Source organism: Felis catus, chromosome C1 (genome assembly GCF_018350175.1).
Source record: "Felis catus isolate Fca126 chromosome C1, F.catus_Fca126_mat1.0, whole genome shotgun sequence".
NCBI classification, from domain to species: domain Eukaryota; kingdom Metazoa; phylum Chordata; class Mammalia; order Carnivora; family Felidae; genus Felis; species Felis catus.
In genome coordinates, this window is record NC_058375.1 from 30,019,814 (window position 1) to 30,039,744 (window position 19,931).

At 46.0% G+C, this 19,931-nt stretch overlaps 1 long non-coding RNA gene across 1 annotated transcript; it reads left to right on the plus strand.

Annotated features, from left to right (window-relative positions):
• Positions 1 to 12,583: 12,583 nt before the first annotated feature.
• LOC123379363 lies at positions 12,584 to 19,248 on the plus strand. The gene is made up of 3 exons (XR_006583751.1): positions 12,584 to 12,874; positions 15,671 to 15,842; positions 18,448 to 19,248. It is a non-coding gene; the product is annotated as an uncharacterized LOC123379363 (long non-coding RNA).
• Positions 19,249 to 19,931: the final 683 nt, after the last annotated feature.

Sequence of the window (19,931 nt, forward strand, 5' to 3'; positions counted from 1 at the left end):
CTACCCTTCAGAAGGGGAGACCCAGAGGAGCCTCACCCAGCCGTCCAGCAGTAACCTGCAAATGCACATTACATACTGTTTTTAATGAGTATCTCTTCCCACACTCTCTTTCACGTGACTTCTTGAAAACTGGTGAATCTCTGGTCAACGCTGACCTTCTTAAGTTCCTTTTGAATGTAAGACACAAATGTACTAAGGATGATCAGGATTCCTGCCTACACCATTAAGCTGGCTTCTTGCATTTGAGGGATCTCTGTAAGTCCAACGAAATAGTTTCTTGGTCACTGGTCACCCAAGACCATGTTGTTGAGGAAATTCAGCCATCCTGCGAAGGGCCATTCTGAATGACGTTCATTCTTTCGTTATTGGACAAATATTTATTGATCTCCTGCTAGGGACTGACTCTTTACTGGGCTTTGGGGATATAAGAAGGATCAAAGAGCCCCTGCCCCCAGGGGGCTCACAGTCTAAGTGAAGCACCTCAATTTGCAAAGTGAGGAATTCTGGGGTTCCCTCCCCTGCCCAGCAGTGGATCCCAGCACAATCCTGTGAAGCTGAAACTAGTGTATGTTTTGAGGAAATTTATAAAACAAGTCCCGAAAACTATAAAAAGAGATCGGTATTTGGTCAGGGCAACCAGAACCAAAATATAAATAAAAAAACCAACCAACCAACCAACCAATCTCCTTGGGGTACCCTTGTCCCAAAACCCACCCCAAAGACTGAACTATATCAAAAATCACACTTTATTTCACAGGGCAGAGTTCCAGTGGTTTCTTTAAAATAATTTTCATGTAAAAAAAATTACTAGTAAAAAAAATGGATAAAATCCAGCTATGGGCAATAACACGGGCAAATGTCATAATGTTAAATCAAAGAAACAAGACAAAAGACCACACACATCACAGGTGGTTCCATTTATATAAAGTTTTAAACTTTGCTTTTAAAGCAGGAGCTAGCAAGAAACTATTTGGGTTGAAAATTTATGAAGAAAAGCTAGTCAGTGGTCCTCATAGTAGTCAAGATAAGGATTACTTCTACGAAAGAGGGGCTTTGAGATAAAGGAGGGGCACACAGTGGGCTTGAGGGGGGACTCTGAGAATACTCTATTTCTTGAACTGCATGGCGTTTGCAAAGGTATTTCCTCTATAAATGATTTGCCGGATTGTATCTGTGTCTTATAGACGTTTCTATGTCTGTGTGATATAAAAACATAAAAATACATATTAGAAAGCATAGTCACAAGAAAAACATATTCAAGGAAAAGGAAGAAAAGGACTACCTGGCATAGCTTTTAAATATATTACAATTTTTTCGAACTGAATTCTTCAGTTTGGGTGTCTATACCCTGCCTGAATTCTCTATAACCACTTGTATCAACGCTTTTCAGTCTTTCATGCAGCTGCGACAGATTCCTGACTCAGTCCTATAGACAGAGGGAAGGCAAAGAGCTTGGCCCAGGAGACTTGAATTCTAGTTCTGCAGTGTTTCCAATTCGCTGTGCGACCTTGGGCAAGTCCCTTCCCTCCCAGGGCCTGTTTCTTCTACTGCACAGCGAGGAGGTCCGAGATGATTCCCCAGGCCTGTAGTTATGTGACAGGTGGCCAGTATGTTGGGTGAGGTTTTCTCTGTTCTAGAACCCTCTTCCTACCTCCTGCAGGACCCACCCCCGGAGCCCAGAAAATCCTGCAGGGAGATCACACTGCAGAGCAAGCAAGCATCCCAAAAGCCAGGCCATCAAACAAACATCCAAGGTGGCAATCTGAAACTGCCTCAAAGGCTGTTCCCAGGGGGTGGGCACCCCACCTCTCACCACCTCCTAGAACCCGTACACAGAATCAGTTCCGTCGCTTCGTTCCTCCCCTCTGCAGAGCCAAGAGCTGTCTTTGGGCCTGATGTCCCTTGGGGACGTGAGCGCCGCTAAAATCCCATTGATTAATCGGGTCCCACCCTTGGATCAATGGCTGGCATTAGGCAAGCTTAGCGCTGTTTTATTAGTCTGGCTGCCCTCTTGCAGCTGTTATAGATGAAGAAATAAAATGAGGAGGAGAGGGAAAAAGGACAAAATCATTAGTCTGAAAGGAGCAAAAGAGCATCTTCTCTGTTTTGTATTCAGATTCAGAGCTGCGCTGGGAGCACACACAACAATCCATTTTTATGCTGTTTCCAGAAGTTCAGCTCAGCCTCCCAATTTCCCATTTTGCCAGATATCTGAGATCCCAGGAGCATTCTGTCCGAAGCAGCTACCAGCCCGGCCTCTGAAGCCATTTTCCAGGACCCCAAAAACACCTGAAGTTCCACTCATTGATTCATCTGTTTCTCACAAGGGCAGGAGGCTTCTGCCTGATGTAGGGCAACAGGCCGGACTATCCCCCAGATAATCCGTCTCTCAAGTGTCGTATTTGCTCTAAAGGGACCGGCCCTTCACAGGCCCTGCAGAGAAGCCTGCCACACGGTCCCCACCCTGCCAAAGCTTTGGTTCCAACAGAGGAAACCCACAGCCTCTGCTCACTGAGGCTCTCCAGAGAGGCGCTTTGAATTAAGACCAGAAATGCTTTTAAAAGACTTGGGTCTCTGGCCTTCTAATGATGACCTCTTCCTTAATTTTGTGATGGCTTCATCTGCCTCCTTCAATCATCTAGGTAGCTATAAAAAGCTAAACACCTCCTACTAACCCCATTAGGATGAAAGCGGAGGGTTTTATTATTCATTTTTAACAGGAAGAAACTCAAACCCCCCAGGAAGTGTAAAAGGTAGGGTTTTGATGTATCTGGAATGGAGAGGTTGCGACAAAGCGGACCCCCCGGACAATGGGAAAGACTAGGGTGACGGGTCTCTGCAGAAGGGAAATGATCTCGGGCAGCCCCGATCCACTCCTCCAAGGCGCCTGAGCTCCGCGGCGTGCACCGATTTCAGACCCTGCCTGGGAATCCAGGAATAACCCAAATCCCCTAGAACACCGTCTCCCGACAATTATCTGTTAAACATTTGCAACTCGCACACAAAGGTAACTAAACGGAATGGTTCCCTCCAGGACCGCACCGTTCTAACAGTAATAAAGCCCTGCCACAGACAGCGTCATTATCCAAACGCCATTAACATCAATATTCGTATCAAATGCCATCTGGCAAAAGAGCTTTTGCAGGCCTAAGCTCCTCCTACTCCGGGACTTGAAGTCTGGTGGGTGGGGAGAGGGGGGCGGGGGGCCCCACTCAGCCTGTGCTCAGGGCCTGGCCCGCAGGCTGGTTCCCGGAGGGCACCAAGGTGTATGGGGGGGAGGGGGGCGGACAAGGAGGGCGACAAAACTCCAAGCCTAATTTATTCACTGTCATTGACTTTTCTTCAAGTCTTAATTATGAGGATGCAACCAAGCGCTCCTTCCCATTGTCATAATAGGAAACTGATTGAGTATTTATATAAAACCTCGGAGAGATCATTGTTTTGAAGAGAAACGGAACTTAACCTCCCGCCGGTCCTCAGAGCTGCCTGGTAGACAGCGTCACACACAGAACCCTATACTTAAGTTGAAAGAGATTTCTGCGGGGAGTAATTACCTGACCCCAGAACACTGGTTCTTCCTGGAGAGAGAGGCTGGGGGGCGCGGGGCACAGCTGAGCTCCTCCTCTGGGCCGGATCCTGCTGCCCCAGCCACTGAATCCGTGCCTCCCAGGTGGCCTCCTGAGAACCAGAGGCCGCCTAGCCATGTAGCCCGGCGTCCCTGAGCCTGAGTGTGTGCGAGAGAGAAGACAGAAGCCTTCTAGGGTTGGGGTTTCACAAAGTGGTGCTGGCCACAGGCAGGAAGAAATACAGGAGCAGGCTCCAGGGAGATCCTAACAAACCGTGAGCCTTGTCTTGCCCTGTCAGTTTCAGCTGTTACACTTACGAATATCTATAAATAAATATGTGCTGCATGGGGTTATGGTGAGATTCAGATGAAATAATAGTAACGATAGTAACAATAATAATAGCAGCTATCCATTTATTGGGTTCAGGGCACGCCAGGTATGAGCCTGAGGGCTTTGCATTGTGTCTTGTGGAATCCTCCCCACGACCATGTGAAGTTAAAAAGTATTTATCCCCTTTTCATAGCAGATGAAACAGAGGTTCAGAGAAGTTAGGTAATCTACCCGAGCCAAGTAAACTAGTAAATGGAAGCTGGAGTTTGAGCCCAAATCTACCCAACCCCGGAGCCCAAGCTCTTGACCACCATCCTGCCCCACTGCCAAAAGCATTTTGTAAGTTCTGATCAGCTGAGCACAGGATCTGGAGGTAGAAGGCCAGGGTTCTAGTCCTGGCTCCACTGCCTCCTAGCTGTGTGACCTTAGGTTAGTCACTTTGCCTCTCTGGGTCTCCGTTTATCTGGCTGCCTCCCAGAGAGGCAGTGATGCTCTTATGAGAGGAGGGCTGAGCCTGACTGCTCTTCCTAATGGGTAAAGGCCTGCTCCAATGAAACGAGCTTCCCTATCAGGAGCAGAGTGGATCAGCCGCAAACAGCAGGGAAGTGACAGCAGCAGAGAGGAGCGGCTTTGGAGAAACCCCAGGGAAGGAGGCTCTGCACAAGCCCAGGGTCTGGGGCAGCCAAAGATCAGAGTGACCATCTCCAGGCACCGGGGCTCTTTAGAGAGATGCTGCTTGGGCCGGGGGCTAAGGACACGCCTCTGGCCCCACACAAGCCCACTTGGGGGCAACCACACCCTTGGTCAGAACCAGGGACCCGGGCAGTGGTAACAGGATACAATTGCCCTTCACAGCAGCTGCAGTATCTTGCATCCTGAGACGTGATGGGCCACCAGCAGCACTTAGCTACTCTGATTTGCACCCTCTCGGTGAACGTGAGGATGTTAGGAGGCAAGAAGCTCTCTCTACCCCAACTTTAAATCCTGCCAGAAAGACACAGGACTCAATAAATTCAAAAGAAAAATTTTAAGAGAGTTTCCTGGGGCGCCTGGGTGGCTCAGGCAGTTGAGCGTCCAACTTCAGCTCAGGTCATGATCCTGCAGTTCGTGAGTTCGAGCCCCATGTCGGGCTCTGTGCTGACAGCTCGGAGCCTGGAGCCTGCTTTGGATTCTGTATCTCCCTCTCTCTTTGCCCCTCCCCTGCTCGTGCTCTGTCTCTCTCTGTCTAAGACAAATTAAACATTAAAAAAAAATTTTTTTTTAAGTGAGCTTCCCAACACTGGATGCATCCACACACCCGGCCAGGGATGTCCCAGGGAGGAATTCCAACATCAGGAGGGAGGCCTTCGGTCCTAGGACTTTGGTCCTAGAGCGGCTCTTTGTACTCACCCAGCACAAAGCCTCCTTACAGGAGATGGGGACCTGCTTGGAGAGGGGACAATGCTTTTCTCTGGGAAAATGGAAATCTTAGACTCCGGTGCAGTACTGTTCACACTCTGTCCCCTATGATAATGTCAAACAGTCCCACACCCCATCCCCCTCCCTGCAGGCCCCCTGGGGCTGACATGGTGGATGGACCCTTGCCAAGGAGCCAGAACAGAGTAGATCCAGAGGTCAGGACAGAGCTGGGGTTCCCTGGTGTGGGAAAGCAGAAGGAAGGCAGAGTCAGAACACAGCTCAAAGAGTCCAGAGCAAGGAGTTGAGTCCAGCAAGGCAGTCCAGGATCTAATGGGAGGTCCGAATGCTTGCATCAAATGCAGCCAGCATTTAGAACTCACCTTGATGGCCAGTGAGGACATGACTCAGAGCTTGGTCTGCCTTGTTCAAAACACCCCGGGGAGGGTGGGTGCTTGGAGTGACTAAGAGCAGCTCTGGCCACCAAGTACCCTAGACTGCCCACAGAACCCTCTGTAAACCTCGGGCACATCTTCTCTGACTCCCGTCTACTAATAGCACAACCTTGGCAGAGGGAACTTTTTCCTTTTCTACTTTTCCCTAATGCATTCAGGCAAAAGAGCCATTAATACTTAACAAAGACGGAAAAATCAAAGGAGGGAGACAATTTTTTACTGTATTTTTTAAACATTTGGGTAAGAAAAGTCAGATGTCAAAAAAAAAATCCCCATTTACATCTTCTAAAATGTGAGCAATTAATATTTTCCATGGAGGTTCATGCTCCCTCTCTTCATTCTGTTTGCAGGGTATTGTTAAGCCATGCTTTGTAATTTGTTGCATGTTTAAATATTCAGTCTGTATTTCATTTGGGCTACACGTTTAATTCAGCCAACATGTTCATTTTAAGATCAATACTGTCATAACTATGTTGAAAAATTAAATTATTGTAACTTTATTTACATTTCTTAAAAGTACTGTGAAAATTATTCTTAACCAGGACCTAATCAATGTTAGAGTCTAAAAATATGCCACTCTGCATGAAGCTATAAAAAGATTAATGTACATTTTTTTACAAGAAATTAGTAGCTTAATGAAGTGGATAAAAACGCTGTCACAATTTTTATTGGATCTAAATTGCATAGTAGTGGAGGTACAGTAAGTGCCTTCCACATAATGACATAATGAGTCATGACTGGTGCTGGAAGGCTAATTTGCCCTTAACTGACACAAAACCAGAGAATTAACATCCCAGTCGCTCTACGCCAATAGCAGATGCATTATTTCATTGCACAGCAGGGTTTTTAACTAAACTCTTAACTGTAGAAATATTGATCTATTCTTCTGTGAAATGATGAAATTGAAATTTTTTAAAAGGACGTCTTAAATTATGGCTGCGGCAGTGACATTTGCTTTCAGAGTGCCATGCCTGTCGACAGATGCAACAAGAGAAACTTGGTGAGGCTCATACCTGTGCTTTGGAGGCTTTGATCAGAGCAGAGAGGAAGGGGGAGTTTTGTATCAGAGCAAATGCTGGCATTTGAGAGACCGATCGTCTGCAGGTGCCCAGGTTCTGGAGTGAATGCTCTTGGACATTGTCCTAGCCCCTAAATTGGTTTGCTTGGAAGACGAGATTTAGTGCTTGCAAGTTGTTTTGAGTAACACACTCACCAGAACGGTGATACTCAACTCAAGTTCCAAGTAACAATTTTGTGGTGAAGAACAGAATAGGAAGTAGCTGGAGGAGCTAGAAACCCTTCTAAGAGACAAGTCTGAAGTGAAAGACGCTGTACTGCCCTGGTTTCCATTTTGTCATTTACCCATCCATGCATTCATTCATTCATCTTGTATTTATTGGGCACCTACCAAGTGCCAGAGATGGACAGAGTAACCCCCCTTTGGTGGCTGCTGATACTATCAAATAGTGCCGTGCAACTTCTCTGTTTAACCAAATGAATCAAATTTCATCTTGCTTTGAAATTTTCACAGTAAACCTGGGACTAACTGCAGGTGCTTTGAGCTATTACCACCCGGGAATTTAGAATTAAAAAGAATGGTGTGCTAACAGATAGACACCTTACACCTCTTGAGTGTCTCTGTTTGACCCCTTGGATTAGCATTAAAAAAGAGAGAGGGAGGGGCGCCTGGGTGGCTCAGCCGGTTGAGTGTTCTGACTCTTGGTTTCCACTCGAGTCGTGATCTCGTGGTTTGTGAGTTTGAGCCCCACATCGGGCTCTGCACAGACGGTGTGGAGCCTGCCTGGGATTCTCTCTCTCCCTCCCTCTCTCTCTCTCTGCTCCTCCCCACTGTCTCTCTCTCTCTTTCTCAAAATAAATCACTAAACATTTTTTAAAAAAGAGAGAGGGAGGAGCAGCAAAATCAGAATTCTTTATGCTGGAGGACCAAGGAAACCAGATCTATTTAGCTCAATGCAACAAGCCTGTATCATATCACATGACCTAGGCCCCGGGGACACAAAATAACTAGATGTAGTTGGGTCCAGCCTATAGGCCAGTGGTTGGGTCCAGCCTGTAGGCCAGTGGTTCTCGACAACACTAATTAACATTAAATCACCGACAGCCTTATTTAACTGGTTTGGAATGGACCTGGTATCACTCTTTCTCAGAATCATTCCAAGTGACTCTGGAGTGTGGCTGGGGTGGAGAACCACCTCTCAGGAAGAGAGCCACAGACTGGGCCAAATGAGGATGCATAAAAGAAGGGCAAATGGTTACACTGGAAACTGCAGACGATAAATTTGCTCCCCTGCTCTGAGGCTAGGACCATGCTCTACTAAGAAACCAATAAAATCTCCTCCTCACCTTCTCTTCAATATTTATAGGATTTTTTAAAATGCATGTATGTATATTGTTAATTATAGAAAAGGATACATATTCATTGTAGAAAAAAATTGGAAAACACTGTTAAAAAGGTAGGGGAAAAAGGGGCTTTTCAAATCCCTGTTCTTTTAAAGAGGTATAAAAATCAATCAGTTTGAGGGGCTCCTGGGTGGCTCTTGGGCGTCTGACTTCGGCTCAGGTCATGATCTCGCGGTCCATGAGTTCGCGGTCTGTGAGTTTGAGCCCCACGCAGGGCTCTGTGCTGACAGCTCGGAGCCTGGTGCCTGCTTCAGATTCTGTGTCTCCCTCTCTCTCTGCCCCTCCCCCGCTCATGTTCTGTCTCTCTCACTCTCAAAAATGAATTAATTAAAAAAAAAATCAATCGGTTTGAAACACCCTAAATTTGATTCTTACAGCAGGAACGAAAGGTCCTCTTCTTGTACCCCCATCAACATTGAGTATCACCACTTAGAGAAATGTCCATTTGATAAAGAGAAAGGGAAGCCCGTTGCTATTTTAATTTGCATTTCTTCTCTTCCTTGTGGGGTTTTATCATTTTTCATATTTTTGGCTTCTTTGTACATACATGTCACACTAATATCTTTTCCTTACTTTCTTTTGGAATGTGTTTCTTACTGATTTGTAAAACTGTATTAAAAACGTTAACTTTGGGGCACCAGGGAGGCTCGGTTGATTAAGCCTCCGACTTCGGCTCAGGTCATGATCTTACTGTTGGTGAGTTCAAGCCCAGAGTCTGGCTCCTTGCTGACTATGTGGAGCCTACTTGGGATTCTCTCTCTCTCTCTCTCTCTCTCTCTCTCTCTCTCTCTCTCTCTCCCTCCCCCTCCCCCACACTCACATGCATGAGCTCTCGCGCACTCTCTCTCTCAAAATAAATAAATAAACTTAAAAAAAATGTAACTTTGCGGATGTCTGGCTTATTCGGTTGGAAGAGCACACATGACTCTTAATCTCGGGATCATGAGTTCAAGCCCCAGGTTGGGTGTAGAGATTACTTAAATAAGTACATAAATAAATAAACTTAAAAAAAAAAAAAAGAATGTTGACTTTGTGTATTACACCTCAGCAAACAGGTTTGCCTAGTTTCTCCTGTTTTGTTTATAGTAGTCTATTTTGACATTAAAAAGTTTTCATTCTTTTTTTTTTTTAAATGAGTCGAAAAGAAACTTGGATGATTAACTGACTGAGCCACCCAGGCGCCCCAAGAAGTTTTTCATTCTTATGTTTAAAAAAAAAAAAAAAGGAACAATAAACAGAACTCTTCATTAAATTCCCTCTACTATCTTTCCTTTCTCTCTTCCCTACCCTCCTTAAGTGCTGACAAGCCCGTGGGACTTGGAGTCAGAAGATCAAGGTTCACTCTCCTGCTGTGTGATTTAGGGCACGCCCTTCACTTCCGGAGCCTCTCCTTCGCCCACCTGCATGCTAACTTTTGTCAGGATGAAATTCACCACTCTAATGGCGAGAACTTTGCTAGCTTATTCACTGATATATCCCCAGAACCTAGAACAGAGCCTTGCACCCATAGGCACTCAATATTTGTTGAATGAATAAGCATCTGGCTTGGACCCTAGCCCAGAGCAGGCAGGCAGGCAGGCAGTAAATATCGGTCACCAACAGCAATCCCCGACTGCGCTGTTGCCAAGAGGTCCTCAAGGATCGGAAGCTGTATCTCCCAGTCCTGCTGCCTGTACTTTTCCTATGATGCCCCGCCACAGTGAAGTATGGACTGAGTGTGGAGTGCAAGGCCAGGCCTCTGCTGAGCACCCCTGATGGATACAAAAGAGGGCTAACACACAGACCCGGCTCTTCAGCCTGGCGATGGCCCTTGCGGGATTTCACTGTACATATAGAACAATTAAACAAGGGGAGGAGATGGGTCAGGAGATCAAGAAGGGAAAAGCAGGGGCACCTGGGTGGCTCAGTCGGTGAAGCATCCGACTCTTGATTTCGGCTCAGGTCTTCATGATCTCATGATTCGTGAGGTCAGGCTGTAAGCTGACAGTATGGAGCCTGCTCAGGATTCTCTTTCTCTCTCCCTCTGTCTCTCTCTGCCCCTCCCCTACTCGTGCACAAGTACTTGCTCAAAACAAACAAACAAACAAACATAAATAAATAAATAAATAAATAAATAAATAAATAAATAGGCTTTAAAAAAAAGGAAGGGAGGGGCGCCTGGGTGGCGCAGTCGGTTGAGCGTCCGACTTCGGCCAGGTCACGATCTCGCGGTCCGTGAGTTCGAGCCCCGCGTCGGGCTCTGGGCTGATGGCTCAGAGCCCGGAGTCTGTTTCCGATTCTGTGTCTCCCTCTCTCTCTGCCCCTGCCCCGTTCATGCTCTGTCTCTCTCTGTCCCAAAAAATAAACAAATGTTGAAAAAAAATTTAAAAAAAAAAAAAAAAAAAAGGAAGGGAAAAGCAGGATCAGGGAAGACGTGTTACAGAAGGAGGTGCCCACCAGGGGATTTGAAGGGCGAAGACACACAGGGGTCCCCCCTTATCCATGGTTTCTCTTTCCAAAGTTTGGCTTTCTGCAGCGTCCAGTTACAAGGCGGTGGGGGGGAGGGGAGGGGAGTGGCGATTGTCAGCCATGGTCCCAAAGCAGATGATCCTCCTTTCCACGAATCCTCGGGTCAATAGTAGCCTATGTCACAACACCTACATCATTCACCCCTCTTCATCTCCTCACACAGGGATTTTATCATCTCACATCATCACAAGAAGGGTGAGTGTGGAACAGTAAGATATTTTGAGATCTCTACACCACATTCACACTACTTTTATTACATTATATTTTTATAGTTGTTCTATTTTATCATTAGTTATTGTTACTCTCCTGCTGTGCCTCGTTCGTAAATTAAACTTTCTTATAGGTATGTACAGATAGGAAAAAACATAGTAAGTGTAGAGGTGGGTATTATCTGTAGTTTCAGGCATCCACTGAGAGTCTCCTGTGGATAAGAAAAGCTATTGCTATAGGAGAGAGGAAGCTGGTAGGCCAGATGGTAAACCATGACCTAGGCTTACTTTTATTCCTTCTTGACCACAAGGCAATTATGTTTTATATTCATGATTTCCCTCATCCGGACGATTTAACTTGCTCATTGACACCTGTACCATATGCTAATGTATTGGGTTTAAGAAAATCTCTCCTTTTATACTTTTACGTATACCAGGGGGAGAAATGGAAAACCCAGGAAAACGTGTGAAATCCAGAACATTCAGCCAAGTTGGGTTTTTAATTTCTGTTCTAAGTAAGACTCCTAAGTGGTTTGTGTTCAGCCTACAACTGGTTCTTCACTGTTTTGAGTGCAGACCGCTTGGGGAATGGGGGGAAGGCCAGGTTCCCTTAGTTGGTACATGCGATTTTGCACACAAATTCAGGACTCTCCAAACACTTCCACTGACTCCCACGGTCATGCAATGAGCTTCCTGCATTAGAAGTTTGCCTTGGGGGCTCCTCCTGGGTGGCGCAGTCGGTTAAGCGTCCGACTTCAGCTCAGGTCACGATCTCGCGGTCCGTGAGTTCGAGCCCCGCGTCAGGCTCTGGGCTGATAGCTCAGAGCCTGGAGCCTGCTTCGGATTCTGTGTCTCCCTCTCTCTCTGCCGGTTCCCACTCGCACTCTGTCTCTGTCTCTGTCTCTCTCTCTCTCTCAAAAATAAACACTAAAAAACTTTTTTTTAAAAAAAGAAGTTTGCCTTGAAGAATATCTAGCAAACCCCAGACTTCAAATTCTGTAATCATTATAATTTCCATGGCCTGAAAAACATTATTCTTTTGGCATTTCACAACTGGCTACAAAAACTGGATCTTTTTTTTTTTTAAGTTTATTTATTTTTTTGAGAGAGAGAAAATGTGAGCTGGAGGGGGCAGAGAAATAAAAAGAGAGAATCCTAAGCAGGCTTCTCACTGTCAGCACAAAGCCCTATGCAGGGCTTGAACTCACAAACCATGAGATCATGACCTGAGCCAAAACCAAGAGTCAGATGCTTAACCAACTGAGCCACCCAGGAGCCCTGAGACTGGATCTTTCTAGTTCACTTCTTTCCAGACATTATTTGCCTTCTCACTCACTACCAAACTGAGCCCCCGGCCAAGAATCATGACTTTCGTAATGCATCGGTGTATATACATCAGGACAACACCAGTGGCTATAACAAACAAAGCTCATAATCCCAAGACCTCACATCAGAGAAGTTTATTCACTGCTATGTAACATCTCGATGCAAGTGCTTCTGGTCATCAGATGGCCCTTCCCAAAAGGGTGATCCAGGGATCCAGGTTCCTTCCGTGTCGAGGCTCTGCATTTGTGACAGCGTTGTACTCATCGGCAGCAATCCGGCGGAAGGAGAAAGCATCGTGCGCGGAGGCTCATGCCTGAGAGTATTTTGATAGGCTAGGCCCGGAAGCGGACGTCACTTCCGCTTGCATTGTGTTGGCCAGAGCTTGGCCACCTGACCCTCCCTAGTTGCAAGGGAGGCTGGAAATGTTTAACCGGGGCCCAGGGAGAAGAGACAGCCTGTTTGTTGAACAGGTGTCCTCCCTCTGCCACAAAGGGTGCCTACAGCTACTCTGAAAGAGCTCTGGGGAAAGCTGTTGAGAGTCCTCAAGTAGACATTTTCCTTCCTCCTTTTGTAGACTCAGCCTCTAAGGTGCTCTGCTGCTACTAAGAAGGCAGACCTTTGCTCTGGCGTCAGACAGGTGGGACTTCAAGCCCAAGCTCTACCGGTAACTAGCAATATGTCCCTACAAGTTCCTTAGCCTCCCTGTGCCTCAGTTTTCTCACCTGTAAAACGGACGACAATAGCTCTAACTTCGGGACATCGGGTAGATTATATGAGGAGGCATAAGTAAAGCTCTTAGTACAAGGGCTGGTGAGTTGTAAGCACTCAAATATTACAGTGCCAATGCTACTGCTAATAATTATAACAAAAAGAGTACTCTCATTCTTTTTTTTAATTTTTTTTTTCAATGTTTATTTATTTTTGGGACAGAGAGAGACAGAGCATGAATGGGGGAGGGGCAGAGAGAGAGGGAGACACAGAATCGGAAACAGGCTCCAGGCTCCGGGCCATCAGCCCAGAGCCTGACGCGGGGCTCGAACTCACGGACCGCGAGATCGTGACCTGGCTGAAGTCGGACGCTTAACCGACTGCACCACCCAGGCTCCCCAAGAGTACTCTCATTCTTATAGGCTTTGAAAATGAAGAAAAAAATCTGAGAGACAAACACAGATTCCTGTAAGAATTGAGATACAATGTGGCAAGGGTCTGGCCTGGGGTAAAATTAAAAAAAAAAAAAAAAAAAAGAAGAATACCAATTAAGCACTTTTATAACCATTCTCTTGAATCTGAAAGAAATCAAGAATAAATAATTTAAGGATCCAATAACACACTGCGAGAGGAGAGTCGAGGACCTACAAAAGCATAAAGTGGCCCAGATCTCCAGTTTGGAGGTTTTTCAAAGTCACCAATACCCCTAAGCAAAATTAAGGTCTCTTTATTCTCATCCTCAGGTATCTGCGCTGCATTTCGCATTTCACAGTCTACCTGGTTTTTTCTTGCTGCAAGGATTATTCTGACTTCTTTCCCAGCCATCCTCCTCCTGCTGATTGACCATGGCTTTCCCCAGGTTCTGCCCCCGCCCCCTCAGTATGCCAGCTCAGTCTTCATTCAGCTCAGCCTTCTTCCCCTCCATCCAGCTCCAGAGAACACTTGCCCTGAGATCCTGGGCCCCCTGACACCTGAATGAGTTCCTTTTTGCCAAATAGCTTGCCTTTCTCAATTACGCCATTTCCATCAATAGACGGCCACTGGGGTCACATAGTGAGGAAACAGAGCCCAAAGAACCTTCGGTCTTAGACACCTAACCAGAAGGAGGTACAGTGCAGGACAAAAGCACCCTCCAAGCACAGAAATGGCAGACAGTTCCATTTCCAAAATCAAGACAGGTGTTAGGGAAATAGCCAGTGGGGCTGTAAGCTTACTTCTCAGTTCATCTTCCAAAGCTGTAAAGCCAATGCCTTTTCTGGGACAAAGCCCCAGAACAGAGAGTTCCAGCACAGCTTTTCAGAATAAGATAAGCCCAGTCTGCTCAAAACAATTAACACTCCCTTCTCAGCTGACTCGTTACCTGGAACACAAAGCTTGCTTGCCTATTTAAATAGAGAGAGGAGAAAGGACATGGAAGGGAAGGGAGGACCATTACCAAAGTGAATGTATCAGCACTTGTCTTTAAAAATAACAAAGAACAGGGGCGCCTGGGTAGTTCAGTCGGTTGGGCGTCAGATTTCGGCTCAGGTCATGATCTCACAGTTTGTGGGTTCGGGCTCTGTGCTGACAGGTCAGAGCCTGGACCCTGCTTCAGATTCTATGTCTCCTCTCTTTCTGCCCCTCCCCTACTCATGCTCGATCTCTCTCTCTCTCAAAAATAAATAAACATTAAAAAACTTTTTTAATAACAACATTGTAGAAGATTAATATTCCATTTTAGTAGCCCAAGCTTTTTTGTTCTGCAGGTTATGTTGTTTTAAACCAAATTAATTGGGGCGCCTGGGTGGCTCAGTCGGTTGAGCGCCCGACTTCAGCTCAGGTCATGATCTTGGGGTCTGTGAGTTCGAGCCTCACGTTGGGCTCTATGCTGAGAGCCTGGAGCCTGTTTCAGATTCTGTGTCTCCCTCTCTCTGACCCTCCCCTGTTCATGCTCTGTCTCTCCCTGTCTCAAAAATAAATAAAAAAGTTAAAAAAAAATTTTTTTTAATAAATAAACCAAATTAATTGTCTGCCATGTGCCTTCTGATGTTTGGTCACTTTAGCTCAAAAGATGCTTTTCAAAGTGTAAGGGTCTTGGGGCACCTGGGTGGCTCAGTCGGTTGAGCGTCCAGCTCTTGATTTCAGCTCAGGTCATGATCCCAGATCGGGGGATGGAGCCCCGAGTCAGGCTCCATGCTGAGTGCGGAGCCTGCTTGGGATTTTCCCCCTCCCTCTCTCCCTCTGCCCCTTTTCTCCCACTCACAGACACACACTCTCTCTCTCTCTCAAACAAATAAAAAACAAAGTGTAAATGTCTTAAAGTGGAAGTTATAACACTTGTGTAACAACATATTGGGAGTAGCAGGCACTTTGAAGTGGGGTCTGGTGGGGGGGGTGGTTTCCTTCCACTATTTTCCTTCAGTTCAGTTCCTCATTATAACTGTCCTTTTGCAATTTTCACAATTATATTCTAAACAGTTCTGAAGATAAATTGATGTATCTAGTTCTTTTTACATTAAAATCTGTCTTTGCAGGGGCGCCTGGGTGGCTCGGTTGGTCGGTTAAAGCATCTGACTTTTTGGCTCAGGTCATGACCTCACGGTCCGTGGGTTCAAGCTCTGCGTCGGGCTCTGTGCTGACGGCTCAGAGCCTGGAGCCTGCTTGGGATTCTGTGTCTCCCTCTCTCTCTGCCCCCAACCCCACTTGTGCTCTATCTCTCTCTCAAAAATAAACATTTTTTAAAAGTTTTTTTTTTTTTAATCTGTCTTTGCAGAACAGGGTCACACCTGGGGATCGTAGAGAGATGCTATGGCCCCAGAAGAAAGAAAAACAAAGGCTGTGGAAGAATAATGTATTGCAGCCTTTTCCCTTGCAGTGTTTTAGCTCTCAAGAGTGAAATAATTACAACAGACCTCATTTGAGGCAAAGGAAACTGATGAAAGCAGGTAATTTAATTCAGATACGTGGCTTTTCCTTCCATGGGAGTTTTTAAGAGCACACACATCCACGACAGATGGCTTAGGAAGCACGTAGTCCTGTCTGCTGTATGTGGAATGTGGAGAAAGCCGCCTTGTTAAAGCCCCTTTGTAACTCATAATCCCCAAAGTGAATGATGTTATGACCTCTGGCCTATCCCGCCCCTTGTTAAAAAGCTGATGGTAGATACAAAAAGCAAAAATCACAAACTGCTGCCCTTCTAAAATGTCTCAGATCAGTCCTGAATGTTATTTCAGGGGAAATAACTTCAGCAATTCTTTGGATCTCTAAGTTGGATGTACACCTGGGTGATCCAGACAATTTAAACTTTCAGGCAGAGCAAAAATGTAGGAGCAGGAAAGCGAAACGCTGTGTTTAAATAGTACAACACCGCCACCTAGAGGTCAAACCCTTCGGGATTGGACACAAGAGCCAAACCAAGGGAAAAGTTAGGCATGTCGCTACCGGGACCAGAGAGGCAACCCCTCCTTCGCATCAAAGTGGCAATGAAAGGCGATTTAAATGAGCACAGGCTTTTTTTTTTTTTTTTAATGAGATATTGAGGAAGTGCTGCGTAGTAGAAAAATATGCCTCCCCCATCACAACGGACAAGAGCAGGTGCTGAGCAAATCACCAAGAAAAGGCCGGGGAGCAGACAAGGTGCAGGGATGGGGGAGTAGATGAAAAGGCAGTGGTTAGAGTGCTTTTTACGGAGGATCTGGCATTACGGGTTACGGGACGCTGATTCCAGGTTGAAAGAACCGCGATTGTGAAAATATGCAGGCTTTACTCTCTTACACAACCAGGTCACCGAAGGTTGTATTAAGACACTTGGAAATGGACTCCTACTTACAAACCCACCGAAAACTTTTCAGTAAAGTGCCCTTCAGTGTATTCATTACACACTGCTTGAGTAGGCATTCCTTTTTTTTCTTCCCTTGAGAGAGGGTGAGAGTGAATGAGTGAGCAGGGGAGAGGGGAAGAGGAAGAGAGAGAGAGAGAGAGAGAGAGAGAGAGAGAGAGAGAATCTTAAGCAGGCTCCACACTCAGTGCGGAGCTGATGCAGGACTCGATCCCACAACCCTGAGATCATGACCTGAGCCAAAATCAACAGTTGGATATTCAACTGACCGATCCACCCAGGCACCCCGAGTAGGCATTTTTTTAGAGGGTCACATAAGCTTAAGAACATGGGGTATAAACCAACGTAAAAAGCTTCTCTATTGCAGTGTTCTCAGAACCTTTAATATTTGACTGAAAATAGTCATTCTCCAAAAGACTACAGAATGTTACTTCCAAAATTTGACTATAGGATTCTTTTTCCCCAAAACATTCCCATGGCAAACCCTGCCTCCCTACTTAGGGAAGCAAGGCCAAGTGGTGGTTTACAGACGCAAGTTCTAGGGGCGCCTGGGTGGCTCAGTCGGTTGAGCGTCCGACTCCGGTTCAGGTCATGATCTCGCAGTTCGTGAGTTCGAGCCCTGCGTCGGGCTCTGTGCTGACAGCTTGGAGCCTGGAGCCTGCTTCGGATTCTGTGTCTCCCTCTCTCTCTGCCCTTCCCCTGCTCATGCTCTCTGTCAAAAATAAACATCTCTCTCTCTGTCAAAAATAAACATTAAAAAAAAATTAAAGACGCAAGTTCTAGAATCAAGCTGCATGGATTCCAATTCTAACTCCACCACCCACCATGGAGTCCCTCTATGCCTTTTTTTCCACCCTCAACATAGGCATATAGTACCTCCTTCACAAGGAATAGAGTACCTCCACGAAGTAATACACATATACCCCCTAAAATAATTGGTAGGAGTGGCTACCCCTTCATGTCTCTCCTGGCGGCTCCTCATGTCCACAGGCTTCCAACTCTGGGCCAGCAGTTCAGGGAAAATGCTATTCACAGAAACACTCCAGCCAGGCCCAACTGCTGCCCAATTCCCTTTAGAAACTATGTTCCTTTGGGGGTCTCTGGGGGACACAGGGGAGTGCTTTAAGTTACTTTACTAGCTTAGCTGGAAAATAATGATGTTCACGAATAACCTCTTTTGGATAAACTAGAAAGGCTTTCAGCATTTGCCAAACAGGACAAATAGAGAACCCTAACAAAATCCACAAATCACAGGCATTGCTTTCCCCAACTATAAAGCTTGAAAATATCATAATTCTAGCTTTAAAATCATTTGTTTCTCTGTGAATGCACAGAACTCAAAATGTAGAAGGTAGATTAACTGACAAATACCTTCAGCATCTATATTGGGACTTCATTGTGTGTGTGTGTGTGTGTGTGTGTGTGAGAGAGAGAGAGAGAGAGAGAGAGAGAGAGAGGTTGCAGTTCTCTCTGAGGTAGCCTGGAACAGATAAGCAGGCAACCCCTTCCTAATAGTTTTATAGGCTTCTTCCATTTCCTTTCATCCTGAGTTGTCTCCCTCATTCACTGTCTCTATGTCACCCTTTTTCAACTTTTCTCCTTAGTCACTCCTGAATTTATAATTTTCCATAGCAGTAGGAGAAAATTTTTTCTCGGGCGCCTGTGGGCCATGGTGTACTCATCTTGAGGCATTATTTCTGTTTAACCGATAGAAGCCTGAGGCCAGAGACACGGGCAGGCAGCCCTGGGCCGTCACATCCGGAACGCAGGCCCCATGGCACGCTAACGACATCGAGGACTTCGTTGGCCAACCTTGGTTTACCAAGGCAGTGCCAGTTTACTCGCATCACTCTGGCATAATTATTGATGGCATCCCTTCCACTTTCAACCGCATCCTGGGTTGGAGTTTGATTTATATGGTCATCCCATCTGCGATTCCAGACAAGGATTCTTTACTCCTCTGGACTTCAGTTTCCAAAACTTGAAAAAGGATACAGGATGAGGTATTTTAGGAGGTTCTTTTTGTAATGTTTATGTGCTTTCCATTTCAAAGTCTTAAAACTGAATTCTAAAGTCATCTGATCAAGAAAATTAGAAGATCTTTCAACTTCGGGGCGCCTGGGTGGATCAGTTGTTAAGTAGCCAACTTCGGCTCGGGTCATGACCTCACGACTCATGGGTTTGAGCCCTGCGTCGGGCTCTGTGCTGACAGCTCAGGGCCTGGAGCCTGTTTCAGATTCTGTGTCTCCCTCTCTCTACCCCTCCCGCTCTTGCTGTCTTTCTCAAAAATAAACTTTTTTTTTTTTAATCTTTCAACTTCTATCCACCTTCCTCCCTTCTATAAATGAATGTATACCCCAATCAGTTTAGATCCCACCTAACTAGATCAACATCACCGACTTTTAAGGGTCAATAAGAGTATCCTAGGGGACACCTGGGTGGCTCGGTCAGTTAAGCATCTGACTCTTGATTTCAGCTCAGGTCATGATCTCACAGTGGTGAGATCAAGCCCCGCGTTGGGCTCAGCATGGAATGTAGAGCCTGCTTAGGATTCTCTCTCTCTCCTCTCCCTGCTCCTCCCCCACTCGTGCTTGCACTCTCTCTCTCAAAATCAACAAACACTGAAAAAAATAAAAATTAAAAAACGAGTATCCGGAGCCACCTGGGTGGCTCAGTTGAATGTCCAACTCCTCATTTCTGCTCAGGTCATGATCCCAGGGTTGTGGGATCAAGTCCCATATCAGGCTCCACGCTGAGTGTGGAGCCCGCTTGGGATGCTCTCTCTACTCCCCCATCTCCTGCTTTCCCCCCAACCCCCCCATCTCTAAAATTTAAAAAAAAAAAAAAAAGAAAAAGAAAGAGTATCCCAGTCACTAGAAGAAATGAACAAACCTGGAATTGGCACAAATTTTGTATACGGCGTTGTACTTAATTCATCTCCTTACCCCTTCCTGGCTTTAGATATAAACACATCAGTCGTGCCAACCCTGAATACTCCCCACCATGAGAGAAATTTGTTGGTATGAAACACAACCAAACAACCACGTTCACGGAGGCCTAGACTTCCCCACCCTAAGCAGAAAGGGGCCAGGAGAGAGGTCTGGACACAGGTATGAAATTCCTGCATCAGGACAGAGCTTGAAATCCGAAAACATACGGCATGTCAACCATACGTGGCAGCAAAAGAAATGGGTAA